Raw genomic sequence first — 6,626 nt, forward strand, 5'->3', positions numbered from 1 at the left:
TATAGTTCTTAGTTTTATTTCGTTGTGACGTTTTGTTTTTCTAATTCAGTCAGTTTTAATCAGTTTTTATTGTGAGTTTGGTAGTTTTAATTAGTTATTAGTAGTTAAATCTTGTTTAGTTATACTAGCAGTTTATTTGAAAATGGTCAAAGTATTTTATTTAGATTACGTTTGCATTGATTAGGTAATTAATACTCAACAGAGTAATTGAAAAATTACTTAGAGTTGAACAAACAACTGATTCTGGCATCCCAACTTTTGACCACTGATGTAAACTGTGTGGGGGGAAAATCAATTTCACATCAATTTGAAAATCTAGTAAATATATTTATAAACACAAAAACAAAGACTATTATGTCTATAATTTCAGTATGTTTTAGTTTATAAAAGCACAGCTTTATAAAACATTTAGTTTATAAAAGCACAATATAGTTCCAGTTAGTTATTGTTTTTCTCCATTAATTACTGTTTTTATTTATTTCAGTTATTGACAATATGTTTTCTCAATTTTTCAAGTTTCTGTTTCATTAGTTTTAGTTAACTAAAATAACTTTGATTCATAGTTTGCTTCTTTAATTTCAAACCACATTTGTATACAACTAGGAAAGAATAGGCTTTGTACTGTTGTGATTTCTACTAAATCATAAAATTGTAAAAGAAATATTTCATCAGTTGGCTGAAAACAGTCCAAGGCGGCAGCAGTTCAGAAAGCTTTGTTGTGCAACGAGTCGACGGGTTTTCATGCGAGTTTCCCCAGATCTCCACACATGCAGGACTCCCATAATGAAAGGCGGTGCTGTCAGCAGCAGCTGATGATGATGATGATGCTGCTGCGGAGGAAGAGGTGTTGGACAACTCTGAGTCGGTGTTTGCAGCTCATCTCAAGTCTTTGCCACTAGCTGCCTCCTCAGCTTCTGCCCTAATTGCTGCCTTGCTTGGAGGCAGATCTCCCTCAGTGTGCCTCTGCCTCTCCGCCACGCTGGCTGCAGAGTCGTCTGATTATTATTGTCATTATTCTCATTAGTAATTAAGCAGTTATTGGCTCCCCTCTTGCTCTGAGTTTGATTAGGCCTTCAGGTCCTGCCGTATGGATTTTGTCTGCAGCTCTGGAAGCTGGTGATGTACGGAATAATACTGAAATATCAAAACCTCTGATACCAGGTCTTTATGCTTTAGAATCGATTCTGAAGTTAAAGTAGCAATCATTTGGGATAATGTATCTTATGGGAAAACAGCAAATATGCCACTGTTCCTTAAAGCTGCAGTTTATATTTTACATATTTGTTAAAAATGTCAGCATTTTGTGACAGTTTAGTTTATGAGAGATAATCTGTGAAAAGATCAAGCTCCTCCACTTCCTTATTGAGCTCATATTGCTGTCTGAAGAAATGCACCAAAAACAACCAATCAAGCCAGGAGGCAGGTCTTAGCGCTGTCAATCACCCTCATGAACTCACATTTATCCGCCATCAGTGGTGCCCACTATCTAGAGCACTAGGCAGCATTTGCTAACTCTCTAGAGGAGGGGAATGAGCAGTGCCACACCAGTGTGTGATTGACAGCTCTAAGACCCGCCTCCTGGCTCTGATTGGCTGATTTTAGTTGGAAAAACCAGAAACATGTAAATGATGGAAAGCTTCAAATATGGTCAATATTTTCAAATTAATATATTTTTGTAATGACTATTAGAATGCAAGCTTTATTTTATAGTGGATTTATTTCAGTAGGGTTATTATTTAATTCATTTTCTTTTATTTAGTTTCTATGATTGTCTTCTGTCTAAAATAGCAGACAGTAAATGAGGATATTTCACTGTACTTTAAAATGCGTAACTTAGAATAAAGTCCATTTGTTTTTAGATTTTCCAGACACATGAAGTGTTTTTGAGTATTGGATCATTATCATCAATACCAGCTTTAAATTCACTCAGTGTTGAATCGCAGATGAAATATGTGTTATTGAACATCACTGCTGGATGTTAAGTTTGGATGCAAACTGAGTACAAAAAGCAGCAGAACTCGACCGATCTTAAGTTTTTTGTCAGTTAGCTAGACAGCCCTCGGCTCACAAAGCGAAGCGCCTTTCTTTTTCACGCTCCATCCTTGTTGGGAGCGGCGGAGTGTGCGCCTCCTTTGTGTTGGACATCACCAAGGCCGAGATGTCAAGAATACGCTCAGCAAATACAGTAATGGCAGGAGAAAGAAAGTCCTTCTGCAGATGGAGAAAAGGTTCAGGAAAGAAAGGTCACGTTCCGTCGTTCCCATTTAATTTTAGACCAACTGAGAATCAATAAGTCTTCTAAAATGCAAAGTTTAATAACAAGCTTTCAACCTTGGAATAAAATGAAAAATCTCTTCTTTATGTTTTTCTAAAAGTCAGCCTGATTCCTCTCAGCTTTCAGTTTCTATAGTTTCTTTATAGCACCTGCGTTTCTACGTCCAGCTCTTTGTTCAAAGTTGAAATGTTTTCTCGTTACATAGATCTGATGTCTGCTGTGTTTCAAGTTCAATTATATCTCTAGGTTTTTTTTTATTAAGATTAAATAACGACAATTTTTTAAAGCCCCAAAATCATCAGAACACGCAGCAGATTCATAACTATATTGTTTTATTTAACAATTGTAAAAGATCTTTTTCAATGTTCATTGCACTTCCCTCGGATAGCGAGTCTGATATTTTTATTGCAATTTCTGAACATTAACATTATTATTATAAATATTATTATTGTTATTATTAATCTTGCTTTTCATATATTATTTTTAACACTTCTAAGAACTTTTTTGTGTTAACATATCTACCTGTTGCTGTTCCTGCACATGAATTTCGCCTCTGTGACAATAAAAGCTGTTTTTATTCTTTTCTATTCTGTCCAACCAACAAGGAAAGAAAATGTGAACCGTTTGTAAACTGTTCCATTTTCACATAGTGTGATGTTATTTGGAAATATTACAGAAGCTGGAATAAAGTGAAATCATGTTATATGTGTAAAAACCGAGCTGGGAGGTGAAAAACATTTTAAAAGTCTACGTTTGTATCGTCACGTATGATCTGTGCACTGCAAAAAAACACAATCTTACCAAGTACTTTTGTGTAGTTTCTACTGCAAATAACTTTGTTCATTTGAAATAAGACAAAACTGACTTACAAGTAACTTTGCAGCAATAAATATAAGCTTGTTTTAAGCCAATAATTTCTTAATATTGATGAAAAGGTTCTAGTTCCACTCGCAGAGGTCACTTCCAGCACAGGAAAAATGTTATAAGTCAAATAATCTGACAGTGGAACTTTTTCATCAATATTAAGGAATTATTGACTAAACAAAATCCTGTATCTTGCTGAAAAGTTTCTTGTAAGTTAGTTTGTCTTATTTCAAGTGTACTGAGATGTTTGCACTAGAAATATTTACACAAATTTTGTGTTTTTGCAGTGAGTAGTGACTGAAAGATGAATTTATTTCTTTTTCTTATTGCATAAAAATGAAACTTTATGGTTCAGGTTAAATCTTTTTCAGGCCAGCAAAGAGTCCTCAGTGCTTTTGTCCTTATTCCAAAGAGTCTGATGCTCTCCCACCAAAAAGCATCAATTTAGCCTTTTGTGTCATCGTACTGCACAGATGTATTAAAATGGCTGAAGGAAAGGTAAAAATCACAGTAGGGAGAACTTCTTCTCACCGAAGGTGACACCAAAAATCAAAGCAGCTCAGACCCGCTGGGTTGCCATGCTTAAGCCTCAGGGATTCCCTCCTTTTGGGAAGAGTGGAAGAGGGAGATGAAAATAATAGTGTGAGTATAGAAGAGGGAGTTCAGTAATCATGCCGGAGTGACAAGGACCCAAAAGCAATTCCTGACTGAGTACTAATCCCCACTTTTTTGTGGAACGCACAGAGAGTGAGATAAGCCTGGAGGTTAATGCAGAGGCGTCTCTCCTCTGTCCTCCACAGTGACAGCGCCTGACAGGCGGACCCCAGCAGTCCGCCTTGTTTATGTTAATGCAGGTGGCTCGGGCCAGCTCCCACGCTGAGCTGCACAGATAGAGACATCAGGGACTCATCGCTGTGGCACTTCTGACCTCTTGCCGGGCTGCCTAGGATCTCTGCTCTGGAGGAAGGGAGTACCAAGTGAAAGTTTACGGTGAACCCCAGAGTCCCCTCTAAGCGGTGACTGACGGTGCGTTCACACAAGAACTGTTCAGTCCACTTCAATCCAACTCTAGTTTGTTTTTCTGGTTGGTTTGGGGAGATGTTAGTGTGTAATCCAACTCTGATGCAAACCTGAAAAGCAAACTCTGGTTCACCTGGAAACTTAAGTCTCGATTCGTTTGAAGTGAACGGATGTGCTCCAAAAACAGGAAGTGGACTACAACACAGGGCATTCTGGGTAGACACAACCAAACAACGCGAGAATCTAGCACTAACGGTGTAAATGACTTATGGTCTTTCACAAACGACAAAAGAGAAATCCTACAACCGTTAAAAATTGTAACAAATGTTACAGTTTTGGTTGCCAATACAACCAAATTGCTTTGAACTGCCATGCTGCTGAAATGTGCTGTACAAATAGACTTGATTGATTGGTTGAAGTGGTTTCTGGATGATAAGTCAACAACAAAACACTTCTCTTTTCCAGCAGCCATTGTACAGTGAATACAGAGGTAAAACCAGCTGACCAGACATGCTGGAGCTCAGCTTTGGTTGCTAGGTAACGGCACAGTGCCAATTGAATGTGACTTAACAATTGGTTCATTTTCCAGTCACCAAAATTAACATAAAATTATTGTCAAAAAACAGGCTGTTTGGGATTTTTAAGAAAAATAGATCCTCTTTAAATTTGTAATTTGTTCAGAGGAGAGCTGGGAAATGAAGCAACTTAACCCTAATTTCCTGGTGATTGAATCTAATCCTAGTTTTATTTATTAACATTATTGTTTAGAGTAGCAGATCAAATGCTTCTCATGTATTTAATAACCAAACCCCAGTTCAAACTAATTTAACTTTATTTACCTGATACTGCTTTCCAAACACAAAGAAAAATGTCAAATTTAATTTAATAGAATAACTTTTTTCATATTTGGTGACATTTCATACGTGTTTCTGAATAATTTCTTTTTCTTTCCCGAGCCGGCGCTGGCCGGGTTCTGCTTCAGAGACGCCGCCGCTCTCCTCTCGGCGTTGTCACCTTGTTTATCTGTTTGCTACTCTGAGGTATCACTCTCATCATATGCCTTGTCTCGGGCTGATTAATGGGCGCGCCTTGCTGACCTGCCACCCCCTCTTGTTTATGTCAGTGTGATGTAGGGCTGACCCGGGGAGCTGTGAGCGAGCCGGGGACATTGAGACAGATGAAGGGTCAGAAATGTGTGCTGAGAAGCGTCTCCTCTGGGTCTCCTTCACCCGCGTGCGCTCGACCCGCGCCAGCCTTTCATTCTAATCTGATGATAATGATATTTGCTCAGGACGACCTCTGCTTGCACAGTGTAATTACCCCTCCAGCTTTCTATGATCTCAGCTATTGGAAATCGATGGGCCATAAGAGTGGCCCCATCAGAGCTTATTATTATCACGACTCGCTTTTCGTTACAGCGCGATCAGATTTAATATGTTGTCGACTTTTTAACTGAATGTTTTTCCCCAGTTTCTACATTGGCGGCTGTCACTGTTGAGCTCGGCCTTCAGCACATCGTCAAAGATGGGTAGTAACTACTTACATTTACTTCAGTAACGTTTCTGAAAAAAATGACTTTTTACTGCATTATGCTTTCTGTTTTTACTTGAGTGAAATTTCTGGATTCTCTGAAAACAAGCATGACACACACCTGCAGCTTTTGTTAAAGTTTCATAAGTTTTATATTGAAAGAAACTGATTTGGGAAAAAAAATTGCTGAATTTATTTTTTCTTACTTGTACAAATTAGTCCAATTATGTAATTTTAAATGTTTGAAAATTTGACATGCTACTCAGTGCTTGAAATACCAAAAACTTTTTTACTCTTACTTGAGTAATTTCTTGGCAGGTTGGCTACTTTGTACTTTTACTTGAGTAAAAACATGTTAAAGTTGTGCTGCTCTTACTTTGGTACAGTTTTTGGGTCCTCTGCCCATCATTTAATGACACGTTAACATCTCTAGTTACACTAAAACAATGACGATCCGTATTTTCCTCCTCTGACTCATCAGCGTTCAGCAGGATCATCTTATTTAGATATTGTTAGCTTCCTTTCTGTGTGGCCACCTGTTTAAATCGGTTAGAGGAATCCACTGTGGTTGGCTTCTTTCATTAGCCGCTCATCCAGTTTTAAGTACCTGCAGGAACAGACGGCGGTGGCCATCAGGCGCCGCTCTCCTCGGAGGAGGCGCTTCAGCTGCGGCCCTGCCGTCGTAACCTTCTAAACGCCTCTGGCACGGCGGCGCCACGCAGCGGCCGCTGATCTAAACATTATTTGTGGCACTTGAGACAAATGAAAGTTGCTCTATCAGGAGTAAAGCGGCGTCTTTGGGGTGACCTTCTCACTTGTTATTGTGAGTCTTGTCAAAGAGATAAGAGGATCACAGGAATGATTTTGTTGCAGAGAGGGAACCTGAGCAGACTTAAAAAACACTTCTTTTTTTTTAGATCACAGGAAATGGGAAGGG

At 38.7% G+C, this 6,626-nt stretch overlaps 1 long non-coding RNA gene across 1 annotated transcript; it reads left to right on the forward strand.

The window, feature by feature from the left end:
- The first annotated feature begins 5,298 nt into the window (after positions 1-5,298).
- On the forward strand, positions 5,299-6,231 carry LOC106943303 (uncharacterized). The gene is made up of 3 exons (XR_001423888.1): positions 5,299-5,471; positions 5,630-5,687; positions 6,171-6,231. It is a non-coding gene; the product is annotated as an uncharacterized LOC106943303 (long non-coding RNA).
- The last annotated feature ends 395 nt before the right edge of the window (positions 6,232-6,626 follow it).

This window comes from Poecilia latipinna, unplaced genomic scaffold (genome assembly GCF_001443285.1).
Source record: "Poecilia latipinna isolate Pla-1442-1.1 unplaced genomic scaffold, P_latipinna-1.0 Scaffold99, whole genome shotgun sequence".
Classification (NCBI taxonomy): Eukaryota; Metazoa; Chordata; class Actinopteri; order Cyprinodontiformes; family Poeciliidae; genus Poecilia; species Poecilia latipinna.